This window comes from Pleurodeles waltl, chromosome 3_1, assembly GCF_031143425.1.
Source record: "Pleurodeles waltl isolate 20211129_DDA chromosome 3_1, aPleWal1.hap1.20221129, whole genome shotgun sequence".
NCBI lineage: Eukaryota > Metazoa > Chordata > Amphibia > Caudata > Salamandridae > Pleurodeles > Pleurodeles waltl.
Window position 1 is genome coordinate 1302782972 of NC_090440.1, and position 17394 is coordinate 1302800365.

At 44.4% G+C, this 17394-nt stretch overlaps 1 protein-coding gene across 6 annotated transcripts in view; it reads right to left on the minus strand.

Moving 5' to 3' along the window:
* Window positions 1-17394, minus strand: part of KALRN (kalirin RhoGEF kinase) — a 1333112-nt gene that overhangs the window by 870936 nt on the left and 444782 nt on the right. The window lies entirely within an intron of this gene.

Consider the following 17394-nt stretch of genomic DNA (forward strand, 5'->3'; position numbering starts at 1 on the left):
TCACATCCTTAATAGCTCACTGTGCTGTATTAGAAAGATGAAAATTTTTGAGATGCAAGTAACAAAAGGGTCTCTGTGTTAAAAGCAGTATCCAACTTATAACCCACGTACCCATCTATATTAAATAAAAATCTGTCACCTGTATGTTACGTAATGTGTTTTGAAGGAGACATATTAAACCTCTATTGCACTTTGATTCGAAAAACTGGGATTAGGCAAAACACTGATCTGTCCAGCAAATACGTAAACCCCCAGAGTTATCTTACTATTAAAATGACTCAGTGAAATTTAGTTGGCACACAAAAATCTCTACAGCTGGTGCCTTAACCCTATAATTTGTTTTAAAATGCAGACTTTACAACCAATTAAGCAGAACAGATTTGCTGACACATTGCACCTTGTTACCAATTTCTAAAAAAAAAAAAAATGATTTGAGGCCCAGATTTTGCGTGGCGTTGTGTCATTTCTTTCGCACAACCCAACGCAAAACTAATTTGTTAAATATTGTAATGCGCTAAAATGTACTCATGATAGACCTACTAAACTTATGTCTGACATCTCAAGATCTGATGTCACTACTTTTGATGTCGCTTCCTGTAAGGACAAGGGTTGTCATGCAACTTCCTGTGATTCCCCATGCAATGTCACACCATGATGCTATGCAACGTGATGTTCCGTGCCATGCTGTCACTTCCATACTGCCTAATTTGGTTAGTCCCCACACTTCTTTTTTTTTAGGGCTTGTGCCCTGGTGAAAGCCATACTGCAGTGGTGTCTGCTCTTTAAAACATGGCAAAATATGTAGTTCCAAACAAAGGTCCACGTTGCCTGGAGAAAGGCCTTTGGGGAAAAACCCAGAGGGCAACTCCAAATAGTGTTGTGTTTCCAGGTCTAGAAGTATTAGAACCAATTTGACTGGGTGTAGATCTGCACCCTAATTAAAAAAAAATTAAAAAATCCAGGCAGGGAGGAAGGCTGGGACTGTAGGCAGAAGAAAAGCCCAGACCCATCTCACCACTCTAGCCGTATGGGAGAAACAGACAATGCTCTGCCCAGATGTCATCTCTACCCCCAGTCCGACACCTACAACACACACAGAACCACCCCACCACTGATACTTGAAGCAGGTGATAAATATCACCAATCAACTCCACCAAATCAGTGAAACCTAAAATAATGGTCCGGAAAATTAATGGGTCCTGCAGGATATTCCCTCTTTAGTAGGACTTTAACTAGAGATTCCTGGTGGCTCACGGGGAAATATCGTCCCGAATTGTTATTTGGCCCTGGTATCTCTATGCAGGGTTTACAGAGAGCTCAGAAAGGAGGCCTTAAGAGTCTCCAACTATTAAAAAAGGTGAGGGGAGGAAAGGACATATACAGAAATGACAGCATTCATGTATAACTATAAAAGGATATAGACATAATTAATTTACAAATAGAGAACTCTTAAGCAGTGCTTAATTTGTAAATACAAAGATGCCGGTGCCCAAAGCCCTCCTCTTAAACAAGCGACTGCTGTAATTAAATGTGTGAACATGGAATACTGAGGTGGCGAAATCCTGAAGCCATCTCGGGCCTCTTCAATTCATATAAAGCCACTCCCTGCTCCTTCAGCTCACTCTTGCAGCTTTTTACTTTCTCCCTTTGTGACGCTTTTTCGTTTTTCCCTTCATCCGTCTTTCCTATATGTGTCTTTTGCTAGCAGCAAATGCTTGAGGCATAAGAATAAGCCCCGGCCCTCAAATATAAGTGCTGGTGCTCAGCACCAGAAACAACAAGCACAAATTATGCACTGCTCTTAAGACTAGCTACGAGTCATATAAGTAGATTCTTTCACTGCAAAATAAACTTTTTCAGAGTTTTCCTATGCAACCGGGATGGAGCACAAACATTGATTTGAGCCAGATTACAATTTCCGAATGGATATGCTTTTGCTCCACTCACTTTCCTCCCGTATTCACAAATCGTAATGAGGGGAACATACTTTTACACTGTAATAAAACCAATCCAACGTGTTACCCTCATTCCAACCTTAAGAATTCCCAAGATTCATGAGGTGAAAACTGCCTGGGAGAAAACCTATAGGGTGCAGGATCAGTATTTCCTATGGATATTTAATCTACTATCTTCTGCTAATCCAACAGGACTCAGATTAAGTAGTTCATGTTTTCCTGTGAAGTTTTTGTTTTATGGAGAACAATTTGGTTAGTTTAAATAAGGGTATATGCAAAAGAGACTGCAGAACAAGACACAATTTTTAGGCAGATGAAGCAAAGTAATATACTTTTCAGAGATGCCGGATTTACCGCAAACTCTCTTGAAGGTTGCTAAAAGTTGCTATGCATTACATGGGCACGAGCTTAGCGTGGGTAAAGTCTTTCCTAGTTGAATTTGCTTCCAACAAGCATTTCCTGCAACTGAGTCTCCAAGTTCTAAGGGTCATTGCACGTACATAGAACAGCAAACTCACTCACTAAAGAGAACTGAGAAATTCTGTTTTTAAATAATGTTTAAGTATATGACATGCAGTCACCTTTATGACCAATGAATGCATCCATTTCACGAGCCTTTCAGGCCGAGTTAATTTATCTTAAGTGTCTTAAAACTCAATCACAGCAAACTGGCCACTGATTTCTTTTCCTGCAGGAGCAGGAAGCTGGTTCTTCCTGAGCAGTTTCAGCAGCTTCCTGGACTCATTCACAGAAGGCAAGGAGCGTCCAGGTTTGAGTGTCTTGTGGTTAGGAGTGAGTGAGGCTGGTGAATGGAGCACCATTCCCAGCGCCTCTGCAATGGCGCTGCACATCACTGGTGTGAGTCTTGTACCAATCTATTTTCATGGTTGTATGACTCACTGTAACACTGCGACAATCGAAAAAAGTTGACTTACCCGATGTCTGGAGGACACCTATTAAGTTGGTAAAAAGCTCATAAATTAGGCGTGGTAGCCAGTGACAGCTACAGAGTACTCAAAGAACAAGTTACTTAACTCAGGTAATGCTTTTTCTGGTAGATACAGTAGCTACCTATGGATTCCTCACCTTTTGAATATATCAGTGGGCCAGCATCCCACAGAAACTTTTCTCCATAGCTCTCCCATGTCGATGAGGATGCCACAATGCCACTGCTCCGCACACAACACCATCTGACATCACAGAAGTCATAAGATGTCCTCGTCGGCGTACTGACGTCAGTTTCCACCCACTTTTTCGTGACTATAAAAAATGAGTGAAACCATCCGATGTGTTCGGAGACTGGTGCTCTTCAAGACTGAGGGGTGCAATACTCCGGGGGCTGGACCACATTGCTCTATCTAAACCACGACATTGCTCCACACAACGAAAAGAAGGGAGTCGCAAATTTACTCTGCTGATCACCTTTTTTTATTGCCTAAAAATGTGCATTTCACACAACCTGACCCAATACTGAATGCTACATAATGATGGGCACGTTCTCGTGAGTGGCAAGCAGGTCTATCTGATGGGTCCCCCATATCCAGTAGATGTATAGCACCACCTCCAAATGGAGATGCCACTCGTGATCGGCCACACTAAGACTGTCCACATGTACGTTCAGAACTGTGGCCAAGTGACTCGCTATGATGCAAATCTTTTGGTCCTGAGCTCACGACCAGAATCGTACAACATCTCTGCAGGGAAGGTACGACCCTACTCCTCCCTGTTTGTTGACGTACTGCTTGGCCATGGTGTTTTCCGTCAATACTAGTAACGATTGACTGCAAATGGAAGGGCCTTGAGAGCCAGCTGTATCGCCCGCAATTCCAACAAATTGATGTGCAACAACTGTTCCAATGAAGACTAAAGTTACTTGATATCCAGATCCCGATGTGCTCCCCACCCTAGAGTGGGGGCATCAGTTATCTCTGTGGCCACTGAATGTGGAGGACAAAACTGCTTCCCATGAGACAGATTGCCGTCCACATCCCATCACTGAAGATCTGCTGCAGTGTCTCTGGAGATCCTGACCGACTCTCTCAGATCTCAAATGTGTTCAAACCAATACTTGCAGAGGAATCACTGAAGGGCCCTCATGTTCCAGCATGCATGGGTGACCAACAGAATGCAGGAGGCCATCAGACCAAGCAGGAGTAAGACTTCAGGACTGGAGCCATCACTCCATCCTGAAACATCAGAATCATAACCTGAATGTTTTGAATCCTCTGAAAAGGGTAGGCACACTTCGCTGTGGCGTCTAGTACTAACCCTATGAACAGGGTGCACCGAGAGGGTGCTAGGTGAGATTTGGGCATGTTTATGGAAAAGCCCAGGTTGTACAACAACTGAGTTGTCAACTGCAAGTAATGCAATACCAACTCTGGAGATTTGACTTTGATCAGTCAATCATCCAGGTAAGGGAATAATTGGTTTTCCCCACCTTCTGAGATGTGCTGCAACCACTGCCATCACCTTCGAGAAGGCTCGAAGTGCAGAAGTGAGACCAAGCGGAGGGATGTTGTGATCCCAACATGAAATGGCGATACTTCCTGTGCAACTGCAAAATGGGGATATGAAAATATGCATCCTGCAAATCAATTAAAACCATACAGTCGTCCTTGTCCAGTGCAAGAAGCACCTGTGCCAGGGTCAACATTTGGAATTTCCCTGTTCCTGCTCAGGAACCAACGCCACTACATATTTTAAAAGTAGTGCTTAAACCTCCTGTTGAAGTAACAGAAGATGTTCCTCAGAAAAAAAGCTTTGTTGAGTATGGAAAGGAGGGGAAAACTCCAGGAAGGGTAGGCCATATCCATTTTCCACAATACTCAACACCCACAGGTCCTATGTTATTGACATCTACTGAGGTAGAAAATGGATTTACAATCCTACCACAGGTAAAGCATGCTCCAAAGATGGCAAAACTAGTGCTGCTTTCCTGTGATATTAGCCGGAAAGGAAGAGGAGGAGGAAGGCGATGCGTGGCTCCTTGCCGTCTCCCTCCGCCATGCCCTCTGTAGCACTTGTAAAGAAGATTGGCAGACTGTTGCTACTGGAACTGTTGCCTGCCACGAAAGGAAGAGCTCTGGCCAAGCCCCAGGAACTTACAAAATGGCCTGTAGTCCTCTGGCTGGGATTGAAGGCCTAAAGTACTCGCCGTTGCTTTGCTGTCCTTAAACCTCTCCAAGGCAGAATCAGCCTTGGCGCCAAACCGTCTTGCACCCTCGAAAGGCAAACCCATTAGGGTGGCTTGAACATCAAACACAAATTCAGATCCTCTCAACCTGGCATGCTTTCTCATACCAACTGAGGTTCCCATCGCCCTAGCCACTGAACCAGCCACATAGAGCCCAAACTGGATGACTTGTCTCACTGACACCTGGCTATCATTCAAAAGTTCTGCAAAGTGGCCCTGAACATCTTCAGTCAACTTTGGAACTACGGCCCTGGCGGAATTCATCAAGGCATGAATATAGCTGCCTAAAAGACATGTAGCGTTGGCAGATTTCAAAGCCATACTCCCCGAAGAAAAAACATTCTTCGCGGACTGCTCCATTGTCTTTTACTCCCTGTCAAGCAGAAATGTTGGAAAGGACCCTAGATTAAATTTTGAAGCGCAGGTAGCTTCTACCAAGCTTTCATGTGTTGACTGCTTAAAAACAAAGGCTTTCCTGGTGCAGTCGTGAGCCTTCTGGCAACAGGTCGAGACACTCCTAAAGTAGACAAGGGTTTTTGCCAAATGTCTAACACAGGTTCGATAAAAGCCTCATTAAAAGGTAAAACTGGTCCAGACACTGAAGAAAGCAAAATTAAGTAAGTCTGTCTGTAGATTACGCTTAAGTTCTTCTGTAGGAAGGGGCAACCTTCAGCATGTCAGCAACATTTCTTATCACATGATATGATGTGACCTCAGGAGGAGGCATGCCCTCTAGTGACAATAATTCCCATTCTAGGAAGTGTCCAGACAACTTGCCACATCCAGTCCTTCAAAGTCAGGATCATGTGACAGAATTTCACCTCTCTCCAGATCAGGATCTCGCCGTTAACAGAAATACTGTGATTCCTCCAGAAGCCGTTGAACTTCTCTACAGGGTCGATGCCTCGACTCCAGCAGTGGCTCTGTAGAATACTGAATCAACACTGGTGACACCGGTATCGGCGCTGAGGACTTGGACACTGGAACACCTGAAACCACAGGTGCTAGAGTCGAATGATGGAACACCGGAATGGAGCCCTCTGACATAGGTCCAGGCGCAATCACGCCAATGACCCCTGCCGAGTGTGAGTGGGCGAAGGAGTCACCTTTCTCGGTGCTGACAAAGGCCAGGGTAACTGGGCAATCAGCATGAAAGGCAGGGTACGGTGCCGGGAAACCTCTCAGGGAATAAGACATTGGACCTATGGAGCCCGCAGGTGCACCAGATGGAGTCACAACCTGGGTAAAAATGCTTTACATAGCATTAAGGAAGCTGAAAGGATCTGTCCCAGGAGCAAGGAAAGCTGGATACTCTTGCTCCGGTCGAGGAGGTAGGGGAAGAACTGAAGTCAGAGGGACCACTTCTGGCTCCAGATCAGGAGACTCAGGTGAAGTTGATGGTCTTACTGGACTCAAATGAAACACCGGACAAGTCACAGGGGATGGAGCTGGAGAGCTTTAATTCGACCTCGAGTGAGTAGCCTGAGAGACATCGCTTCAAGATGGACATCTGGAACTGTGACGCTAATTCTTTTTGTGCTTTCTCTTGGATAACTTCAAGGAGTGGAGAGGCGCCAACTCCGAGCAAGGTCAAAACTTTTGATGACTTTTCTTCTTCCATGCCATGGCCATAACGAGCTTTGCTTCTATTTCTTTCAAGTCTTTCGGGTTATACTTCTGGCACGAGGAACAGGCGTCAACATCGTGGTCCAAGCTGAAACAAAGACAGTTGTCATGAGGGGCAGTGATCAAGATTTGACTCTCGCATTCTTGACAGGGCTTGAATCTGGACTTTCTCAGTGGAGACAGTGTTGCAGAAAAAAACAGACTCCCGCTAATTCTCTATCCTGAAACATTGTAGCCACCTAAGGGAGATAAGTAAAAGGTGCAGAAAAAAGGGAACGGACATAAATATGCCAACGAGGACTCCTTATGGCTCCTGTGATGTCAAATGGTGTTGCATGCGGAGCCGTGGCATTGTGACATCCTCGTCGATGTGGGAGTGCTATGGAGAAAAGTTTCAGTGGAATGCTGGTGCATTGAGATATTCAAAATGTGAGAAATCCACCAGTATTTGTATCCATCAGAATTTGTAATACTGAGTCGTGCAGCTCTCCATACCGAAATGTAATTTAGAAGTGCTTGAAGTGATTTGTGGTTCTTCATGGGAAAACTGTTTCTTCATCAAAAAACTCCATTCACTACATGCTAATATACGTTGGTGTATTCCCTTTGCATTACCTTTCCAGACAGTCACTTCAGAGCACACCACTAGTCATGCAAAGTGGTACCTTCCCATGAGATACCAGTCTGTACACGAGCTGTGGAAATGCACCCTGTAAGAACTACTTCTTTTCCACACAACTTTCTCCTGCGGGTGTGTGGAGAAAGGGGCTCAGGATTGGAAGTTGCACATGGTAACAGACCTGGTAATTGTAGGACCAACCTGGTATCCCCCAATCCAGGCCCAAAGACATGCGATAGCCAGTACCTCAGATGAAGATACTGTCCATAACTGGTAATTGTGGGCTCAATATTTCCCCTCCCAGTTAAAGGTCATCTGCAAATCAGTTCACAAATTCTTCTTTTGCCAAAAGTTATCCCACAAATGTATGAAACACATGGAAATCGCTGTTCCATGCCCATAGTCAATGTCTTTTCCAGGTATACCCACCTAGCAGTGGTCAGCAACTTCCATCAAACCACTATTTATGAAGTTCCACTATAATGGTACATTTTTCATACCGCCAAGTCCTACTTGCGAAGGTAAATATTTGCCATTGTTCGTTTTGTGAAACTGTAATGTGACTTTACCTTTATTTATTGTGTAATCAATGTGCAAAAAGTGGCTTGTGTTCTTTTCTCATTGGTTTCTCAGCACTATAAATTAAGGGCCAAAGTCAGCTGCCTAGGGGGACCAAGCAGAACATCACAGCTCTGCTTTCATCTCGGATGGCAGTACAGAACAGTATCATCTAAGATAAAATATTTAATTAAGAATGCTTTTCTAATTGTCATTGTGTGCATCTTTCTCAAAAATATTGGGTAAATATGAATATTTCTATTAAGATTTTTAAGCAATTTGGTGGGATAATCCAAGTCGAAGACAACTTAAATTGCCTACAAAAATGCATTATTTTAAGCCTCAATACTTATTCTTCTATGTTGGGGAAGTCATTCCGAGTGTGTGTTGTCACAAAACTCCCAAAGTACCTTGCGAACAGCAGGTAGCCAGGATTTCAAACAAAAATATTTTCACACATCCACTTAATCTGAAGAACAGTATATTTAATGTTCAACATATGAATCTCAGAGGTAGTCTTTCTGCTTACCTTGTCCTTCTGATTCTGAAGCAACAGTACTCTATTCTGACTTTAAACTTTAAACATTTTCTACATTGCGAGGGCTTGTATCCTGAAAAGGCAATATATCGCCTCTTAGTGTGACCTGGTGACATTTAGAGATATCAGGCATTTAGGCAGCAATTATTGGCTTAGAACAGGGGCATGCTAATATCGTACCTCAACAGGAAGCAATACCGAGAGTTTCACTAACGATAGTGCATAATTAACGGAGATTACAAATTAAAAACTTAGATTCTCATGAGAAATTAGGAATTACTAGTAGAATCTGTAATTACGGGTCAGAGATCCTCCATAACTGCTCAGCAAAAGACGTAATGTCCGTTCTTCAGACCCTAGTCCAAACACACCTTGCTGATTGTAACGTTCTACTCTCCAGCCGCGTCAAAACTTCTCTGGTCCATCTGATAGCCATTACCTCTAACTCAGATCGTCTCATCAATAGGATAATGTCATGTCCCTCTTGAGAGGTCGCTACTGGTTCTAACTAAATGCCAGAACCCCTTTCGAGCTAGTCGGCATCACACACAAAACAATACACGCTGGAATACACACAAAATCACTGGAGGAAAAAGAAGCACCAGAAACAAAACATGAGTGATCCTTTTAAAAATCCAAATGTACGCAGGATGAAGGCCCTGAAACAGGCCTGCTCTTGCCCTGGCCAAAGGAGGCTGAAACATTGCACCTAAGGACCTAAGAATCAATAATAACCTGCTTTCATTTAGGAGGATATTGAAGACTCACTGGTTCAGAGCTTATGTAGCTATAAGACTCTTCACCCTTGAGCAATCTGTGTCTACACCTTTATTTTTCTCTGTTATAGTTAGCCATGAACACGTATGTTATTATAACCTCCACAACTTTTTCTGTGTATTTGTTAGTGTAGGTGTAAACCACTCTGTTGTTCATGTAGCCGGGTCAGTGATCCAGAAATACTACAACAAAATAATACATTCTCCCCCTCAGTTTCTGACCAAGATTTCAGATCCTTTTAGCAGGCAAACCTCTGGGTGAAATGTGGCTGATCTGCAGCAAATCTGTGTCCCTAATATTTCACAATTGGGCAGGTAAAAGTGTTACTAGCACCATTGGGATGTAAAGACCTCTCATAATAAATCCCTTAATCTGAAAGCCTTTCATAACCTAGGACCTTAGACCCACATATCAGACAGACCAGTGGGTCTGAAGTCAGTCCTCTTATTACCGAAAACAGTGTAGTTTGTCTACAATTAATAAACTCCGCTCTCACTACGTCGGATAAATTGCTCAATTTGCTTAATTGACCAGCAGTATAGATATGTGGTTATATGTATAATGAGTCTGACTAATTGGGCTTTGTCAGAACTTCTGCTCCGAGCAATGATGTCCTAGGAGATGCGCCTACAAATGTGGTGATAATTTCTAGCAACTGAAACTGGAAATTCCACAAAGTGACAACTTTCAATAGTTGTCACATTTTAAAGAATACATGACCCAAATACACCTTCAGGATTTCGCTCAGAGTAAAATGAACTAAAGTATCAAAACGTTGGAACACAGCAAAGTTAAAAGAGACCAAAAGATTAATCGGAACACAGGAATAAAGGAAGATGCTCTTTAAAATAAATGTGTTCAATTTCACCCCTTAAGCCTTAATAAGGAGATATAGAAATAAAACTGCAATTAGATAACATATCATTAAAACCAATTTCGTCATGAATCAAACGGAAAAGCATACTATATACCAAAACTGCAATTTGCCATGGAAAAGGACCATGCTCATGGTCTTGAATTTCACTTTCTCCTTTGCAAGAAAACATTCCCAACATCTGAAAACCCGCCCCACAGAAATGGATTCAATTGAAGCATATGGCAGACAAAAAGGAGACTCGACTCAACCCTTTGTAATTTTCAACAGAAAATCGCAAATAGCCAGAACTGATAAAAGTGGACTTTACTTTCCTTATTTATACTATGAAATCTACCCATGTAACTTTCTTCCTCCAGAAGTTCTAATGCAAAAGTGGTGGATAAAATATTACTCCAGCTCACTGCACTTTAATATTCCAGTCAATACCTCCTTATGCCAAGGTGTAGCTGATGATTAGTTTCGATAAACACAAAGTAAGTAATATTAACATCAAACTGGTACCGCTAAAACGCATGCAAAAACGATAAAAGAACATTCACAGAACTGGTTTATCAAGGAAGTTTGAAGTTATATAGGGCAAAACGTTGAAATGTAATTAAGGTAAACTACAATTCATCAAAACAAGCTTGCAATCCAGAGAGGTGGTTAGGGAGGCAAACCAAGCTTGCTTCGAAAATTAAGCGAGTCGGGCTGAAAGTTTTTAAAATACTGAACATTCCAAATGATAACCCAACACCTGTGATAACATCAGTGGCATTGATGTAAGCATTGATACAAGTTCAATATACCATTGCCCATTCCAATGAGGCAATACGAACACTGATTATGAAAAAACTATGGAGAGGAACTGACTGTGCAGGCGAAAAATAATACCATCAGGCCAACATCTATAGTTAAAAGAGCGGTTATCAACTCTACACTCCTCCAGCATCAAATATCCATGAAGGACATGGAAGCCATTATTGGCTAAATTAATCCTACCCGCTGCCTCCGGACCGCTGTCACTCATTTAATTAAATGAAAAGTGGGCTGCTCGTCTTTCTCCCAGCAAAGGTAGTTAGCAGCTTGTTCGCACACTCTGTTCATGATTGCATTAGCACTACTTGATCGCCCCAATGATAAAAAAAGCCTACTGATCTAGTCTGTGGAGCCATTTATAGTCCTTTGTATTATTCGTATTAATAATTTTACACATTTACATTTGTGCAAACGTAGAACTGAATGTACACATTCAAAGTGGTCAAACAACAACTGCCTGGATAGCTCTAAAATGAGAAAATACAAAAAGATAAAGGGAAAAGCCACACTTGGTGACATATACTGAATGATAAAATTAAAAATAAAAGTAACCCGGTTAGAAGAAAAAACAGGCAGGGTAACAGAATTAGGTATTGGAAGCAATGAGCTGTTGTTGAAGGGCGGATTTAAAAATCAAACGATACTGTAAAAAAAACATTTTGAAAAGACTGCAGTTGTAGACAACAGTATAACCGCAAAAACAGCTTTAATGCAAAAAATAAGAATTCTTGATTCTTAGAAAGAATTTGCATTAAGTTTTTACCTTCTGTAGACCTAAAGCTTTTTAACTAAATGTGCTGTTTTTCCAGGGAAAATTCAACTGTTACCAGCTCCAAAGAACTGAGATTGAATTCACATAGCAGCAGAAATAGCTAAACCAGTGAGAATAGTTATGTCACCACCAGTCAGAAAGTCACCAGTGACGTATTTATAATAACCAGAACATGAAAAATATAACAAACATATATGGCTGTTTAACAATTAAGAGACAAAGATAATGCCAGGCCCATCACAGAACGGACAGGCACGGGAGAGCAATCTAACACAGACTGTGAAGCAAGGCAATATTCCATTGGAGAAGGGGCCATGATCAGTGCTTAATTTGTAAAATAATAATTGCATCACCACTGCTGATGAATGGCAGGGCTGCCAAATACTAAGGCTGCCTCATCTGGATTCTGCTTCATGGATCTTTATTCCACCACCCTACACCTATCTCCCTGCCTTCTTTGTCCCCGATTTCTCCCTTCGTCCCTATTCTCCTATCTTTTTCTTGTTCCATCCCAATCCTCTTTTCTGCCTTTCACTCACTCTTAATCTGAGTCAAATTCTTATAAACTCTTATAATGAAAAGTAAGTGTGGGTCTCCGAAAACAAGCACTGGTACGCACCCCAGGCACCCCGCCACAAATTCAGCACTGGGCATAAGCTGAGAAAGAAAGGAAACTTTTAGTCAGGTTAAGTTAGAGTAAATGTTTAGTTATTAAAGCCGCTATGCTTTTATGTGTAACAGAGTGTTATTTACATACTGGTTTACAGAGATGCTTGACACTTATCCTTAAGTGGCTGTGTCAAAATATTGTTTTTTAATCAACTTTATTTATGTTTTTTCTTCTTTGGAAGTCACAAAGAAAAAAACTATGTATATGTCGCCTTGTGGCGCATAAAAAGGAAACCGAACCACTGACCATACTTGTTTTTAGATCCTACAAGTTTACATCCATCCTCCTCCCTCGTTATGGCTGTATCACAATATTGACACATGCATTTGAAACAATGTTAACCGGAGGGATCGTTCAAGATATACACTGAAAGCAGTTTCAGGCTGAAACCTCACACTGACACATGGGTCAATACAAAAGGCAAAAGTACAAAAAAATGGCTTAACTGCTTTCCTTTCAGGGTTGATAAAAGCGTGTCAATAGGTTATTTGAACAAAGGTTCCTCAAAATATTTGGCCTGTGCAGTGTAACGTGGCATCACAGTTTGTTGGGTCGCGCGCGCAAGCGCTTCAGACCTGTTGCTAGCATTATGGGCTTTTTACCACACCCATCATTTTGACTCGTTCATGGGCTTGCCTTTAAAAAATCCCTTGATGTCATTGCAAATACTTTACGTATGTCCCGCCCTGGAGTGGTTTTGTTACCGCCTTGTGGACTGACCCTGTTACATGGATAATTATACCATTGCCAATATGTTTCACTGTGAGCTAACTACTTTTTTTTCCCTTTGGTGTCTGTCCTTTACGCTCATGGCAGCTATGGCGCTTTGAATCGGCTCGCATTGCTGACCCCCAGCAGCTCCCATCTCCCCCGGTTTCCTGTTCGTGTCTGTCCTTCCCCACTACCCCTCCCTTGTTTTCGGTGTGTTTCATTGTATCCTCGTTGAAATAGGAAGGGGTCAGCTCTATGGACCGCCCTGTTTTCTTTCCTGTTGTGTGAGTAGAAGTTTTTTCACCCAGCGGTAAGAGCTTTCTAGTATTATCTACAAAACTACTTGCTCTTGCCAATGTCATCAATGGTTATAGTGCGCCAGGAATACCTGCCACTGTTCTGGCCGCATTTTATCTAGTTTTCCCATGCTTCTCTGAAAAATGTTTGATTTGTTCCTTCCTTTTTTTGTATTGCTTAAATATTTCAGTTTTTTCATTAAACAAACTGGGCCCTTGAAAAATAAGGGGCTTAAAAACGTGTAGTTTTCCCTCTAGAATGTTTCACAAATTTTCATAATCAATGCAAACGGTTTTTCACATAGGTCCATACCATAAATTCCTGAGACAGCAAATATACTTCCGTAGGAAAACACGCATATCAAACATAACACAAATATTTGTGGGGGTGTGGCCAACAAGATGGCTGAGCAGCGGCACTAACAGCACGCTCCGGCCCGACTGCAAAAATCCTCTATCATCCTGACGCCCCCGGACTCCCCTGCCATGGATCAGCGAGGGATAAAGTGTTGGCCGGGGCAGGCGAGGACCTGGTGAAGTGCTGTGGCAGCCAGCGGAGCCAAGGAGGACAGCGGCGGGGAGCTGCCGCGCGAGAGCCCTAGACCTGGCAAAGTCATGCGGTGGGCAGGGAGGACGCATGGTAGGAGGCCAGGTGGACCCTAAGGCCTTTGTGGATGACCCGTGGGCCTGGGCACAGCCTCCGGGCTGGTGCGGGTGTCTGTTGGGGGCTAAAGGCATCCCCTCCTGGATGAAGGAGGGGCTAGATTGGAGGAGAGCCCGCCGTGCGCTCCTCTCATCAGCCTCAGAGACACGTGAGCCGGCTGAAAAAGCCCAGAGGCCAGAGCTGGGCCAAGACGCCGCAAGGTAGAGGTGAGGCCTGCGCTCGCCATGGGTGTCGCACAGCAGAAGGTGCTGCCTGCCCCTGCGGGCACCGATAAAGAAGCTATGTCTCATTGATGATGGTAGGCAATAGTGGCAGACATCAGGAGTTCCTCCCACCTGCCTCCTTGAAACCCAAACAGCCCCCGCCTCCCCCCAAAGACCCGGGACCGAGCATCTTGAGGTGGATGGCAGCCAGGTGCGGAGAGGGTTGACGACGAGAAAGGAGGTCCAGCTGGGGCTGTGATGGAAAGAAGAGATGAAATGGAGACCCCTCTCCCCCACCACCCTTCACCCTGGTAGTGCTGAGAGCGGATGGGCCGGCCCAGACAAGTGGCTCTCTACACAGACTGTCAGAAGAGCTGCGCTCTTCACAGACCCGCGTCACGAGTGCCATGCTGTGCCGCTCCCAGTCCCCCTTCTCCACACTTCGTATCCCCCCTTGGGGTGGACTCTATAAGGCGGTAAAGCATCAATCCTTTCAAGGTGGCAACTGGAGCATAGGCTAGAAGGTTGACTGACGCAGAGAGGCCTGTGCGCTGTCGACTAAGCAGCTTATTTTTTGTGGGAGGGACGGAGCCTGGGAGGGCTTGACTTTGAACGGAGAGCACCTTCAGTGACCACGAGGTATTCCTGAGGTTCTGAAGTCCTCCCACTCTTACTCAACATTGAGGACTATCCACTTGCACTGCAGTTCGTCTGATATAGCGCCAGATTAACAGCACCACTGAGGCAGATGAACTGAGGTGGCAAGCAGTCTTGAACACTGCTTAGGGTGGGCCTCTGGCCACCAGATTCGTAAAACGTCACAGTATGGGTAAGGGCAGACCAGTCAGGAGCACACAGCAGACAAAAATGGCTCGATATACCACGCAGGGCAGAGGTGGTGTTCACCATGATGGGGGAGGGCCTGCACAGCCCCCTACGGAGCCGTCTGAGGCCCAAATACTGGCAGCTATGGAGACAATGGGGCAGGTGGTGCAAACGAAAATCGATGCCATTACACTAGATGTGAATCTACTCCGGGCTGACCTACGTAAGGTGGCTTAGAAGTCAACAGAATAAGAAAACCAGGTGAAGGAACTGTGGGATGAGATGGCAAGGCTTGAAGCCACAGTGAGATCTTGAAGCCCAACCAAAGGCAATGGAGGCCCGCATAGAGGACACAGAGGTTAGATCCTGTAGAAAGAACCTCAGGTCCGTAGGCTTCCCTCAGAGGTCGGAGGGTAACAGGCCAAAGGCCTTTCTGGAAGACTGGATAATGCCGACCCGCCCAATGGCAAATCTCACAATTTTTTTTGCAATTCAACGGGCCCATAGGTCCTTTGCTCCACCACCCCCCTTGCCGGGAGCACCCTCACACACTCTTACAGCGCGAATGCTCAATCATAAGGACCGAAATGAGATTCTACGTGTGGTTTGTACACATGGGGATCCGCAGTATGAGAAGTGCATTATCTGGATCTTCCCAGACTATATCAGAGCAGTGCACATACAAAGACAATCCTACAGCGGGGTGAAGCAAAAACTGAAAGCCATGGGACTGAAATATGCTTCTGTACCCTGTTAAACTAAAGATACTTCAAGAGGGCCGCCTGCACTTCTTCTTGACACCGGAGGATGCCTGGGGCTGGTTGGAGATACGCGAGGGTGACCATATGAAAGTGCGAAGCATTGGCTGCTCTTGTGCTTCGGGTCAGCGCCTCAACCCAACAGGAATTTTTACCCACAGGCGCAACAGGAGATGGAGGAAATCACCCCCTGCTGCAGAGGGGATATCAGTGCACCCAAATGGCTCCTTAGATATTGAATCGCAGAGGCTGGAGAGGGAGGAGGCGAGGGGTCTGGTTGAGTCCGTCACCTGTGCTGTGTCACCTGAGGAGGAGGCGACCTGACAGAGCGGTTCCTTGCGGTCGCAGGTGGAGACAGAGCGGAGGAGTATAGACAGCATCGATAGCGGTGAAGCATCTACATGAAAGACAACCACAAGGAAAGGAAGATACAATGGATGATGCAGCAGATTACTGCTTATTACAGTATTGCCACCCTGACTGCATGCTGATAAAATTGACCGCGGTGCTGGTTAACAAATTGGTACCTTCCTAGATGGCATTGGGGTATAGAGAGGCATGATGGCTGGTATGTGCTATGGTGGGGGGAGATCCAGGGGGGCAGGAGGTGCCAGAGAGGGGGCCAGAGTAACATGGGGGCAGTGTTTCTCCTATCTGCTGCAGCCCTTGTATTTCAAATTAATGTTTCCCTGTATCCATCGCTCTTCTCTAGGGGGTGAAATACGCAGAGGTGATCCTAAGAGTGCACTGGGTCTGAAGGGAGGAGCAGTGGGCCACACTAGTGGTGTACTGCCTCTTCCCCTTGCAGTTACACATTACAGGGAGCTTTCTCCCTGTGGACCACGATATACGTAGCTGGCCTGAAGAGGTTTAGTTTACTCTTGGGCTCTACTGAGGGTTTGGAAAACACTAGTTATGTTTCAGAATGTTTACCCAGGGTGAGGGGGTTTGTTATGCTGATGTTTCTGAACAAATATGTGCACAGGAGGAACAAAAATATGCCACATGGCTGGAGGCGGGCACCGGAGTGCCACAGATGGAGGAATGTATGGTACCATTTGGGTTATGGATAATACAGTTAGAATGCTCACTTGGAATGTGAGTCACCTGAATACGTTTGGGAAAAGATACCAAACTCACACATACCTTAAGAGATCACGAACCAATATAGTGTTTCTTCAAGAAATGCACCTGCTGGAGATCGAGGTCCAAAAACGTTTAAAAAAATAAATTACAAAAAATGGCGGGGACAACCGTACTCCTCTACCTATTCCTCATATGCTCGAGGAGTGTCTATATGGGTGGCCCGGGATAACCCCTTCCAATTGTGGGGACATGAGCTTGATGTGGCTGCGAGATATGTGCTGATGCATGGATTGCTGGATGGTGTGGAAATATGCCTGCTAAATTTGTATGCTCCCAATACAGATGAAAGGGAATTTTTCCCAGCACTTGCAACTGAACTAATACCGTACATGGAGTTACCTACGATATGGGCGGGAGATTTGAACTGCATCTTAGATGGTCAGCAAGATAGACACCATCCTTGAA